The sequence below is a fragment of the Mercenaria mercenaria genome, chromosome 2 (assembly GCF_021730395.1).
Source record: "Mercenaria mercenaria strain notata chromosome 2, MADL_Memer_1, whole genome shotgun sequence".
NCBI classification, from domain to species: Eukaryota; Metazoa; Mollusca; class Bivalvia; order Venerida; family Veneridae; genus Mercenaria; species Mercenaria mercenaria.
This window is the reverse complement of record NC_069362.1, coordinates 15812315-15813720: the sequence shown is the minus strand read 5'-3', so window position 1 is coordinate 15813720 and position 1406 is coordinate 15812315. Positions and strand designations below refer to the sequence as shown.

Sequence of the window (1406 nt, the reverse complement as noted above, 5' to 3'; positions counted from 1 at the left end):
AAGACATGAAATAAGTATTTACCACTTATTAGTTAAAAATCTGTTTGCATAAATACTTTGTGTTTATTTTATAAAAGATCTACATGATTGCTGAAAGTATAGAATTAAAGATAATGCTGAAATTTATAATGCAGTACATGCAAATCTAAAAATATCTGGTAAAATGAGAAAGTCTAACTATATGAACCAAACATTTTAATATATGATTAAGACCTTACTCTTAGGGATCATTTCTATAGTAAGTGTCGCCAGGACGTCAGGTAAAACTGACGGGACCCAAAACCACGAGGACGAGAAATAGCACTCCCTTCTGAGCGCGAAGCGGGCACGGGCTGTCACCCTTTGGGAGACTTGGTCCGTGTCATTGATGAACGTTCCTCTCCTCCCTAAGTGGGGAGTTGGAGGAGGGGAGTGCATTCTGAGTGGCTTTGCTTAGGGAACTTATAAAAAACTGTCTAAGGAAGAGGAGCTGACACTGTTCGGGCTGAACCAAGACACTGGCCACGGCAGTAGAATTTCTGACCACTGTAGATGGATAGGCTCACATAATGTACTTAGAATTTATTCTGAGATGAAAAATAATCATGACAGTCCGAGCTTATTTTTTTATGTGGAACCTCCTTTGATGTACTAAAAGCTATAAATACGCATTTTGAAATGTATGTTAATCACAAATTAAAGTATAATTTTTCAAGAATTATGAATGGTTTTATAGTTTTTATTAACCATCTTGTTGACTGCAATAACTGTTGAAAGACTTGAAGACTTGTATTTCTAGCGAGTATGATGATAAACATGCAAATTGTAGAACTTAATCATCAGGATTTCTTAACAAAAGTGTAAACAATATATAATTTGTTTCCCAATGCTTTCAAGCATTTGATCTACTTACAAGGCATTTGACCTATTTATTTTCTTATCGTTTGCCTTTTTTCACGTTACAAGAATTGATCAAATAATTCAATAAACATAAGTTAATTGTATGGTGTATGTATGACGGTACAAGAGAAAACAGCAATAATATCGTGCATTTTGCCCAATGCTGAATTTTATTGTTTATATAATCATCTGTGAGAATAATATTTTTTTTCCTATGTATCCAAGGTCCTTTTCCCACTGCAATAAAGGACAGTTACTTCTCACATGCAGGTTATGTTTTTGTTTTACAAAACTTTTTCAAAAAAGAGCACTGTACTCATAGATCTAATAAATAAAAAAAATAAGGAAATTAAAAAAAAACTGATTACACTCGTGTATCTGCCATATTTTTTATTTGTCATGCTGATAGGAATAGAATATATGTATCATGTGTACGGTTGGATCTTATTTCTGCAGATGTGGTCAAGGGGAATTACACCGAGAAAAAAGCAATCAATAAGTGTTTCAGAGTTGTCTAAAATGTGGTA

General features: G+C 33.6%; 1 non-coding gene across 1 annotated transcript; it reads left to right on the top strand.

Moving 5' to 3' along the window:
- Positions 1-208: 208 nt before the first annotated feature.
- LOC123565112 (small nucleolar RNA U3) lies at positions 209-427 on the top strand. The gene has a single exon (XR_006689102.2). It is a non-coding gene; the product is annotated as a small nucleolar RNA U3 (small nucleolar RNA).
- The last annotated feature ends 979 nt before the right edge of the window (positions 428-1406 follow it).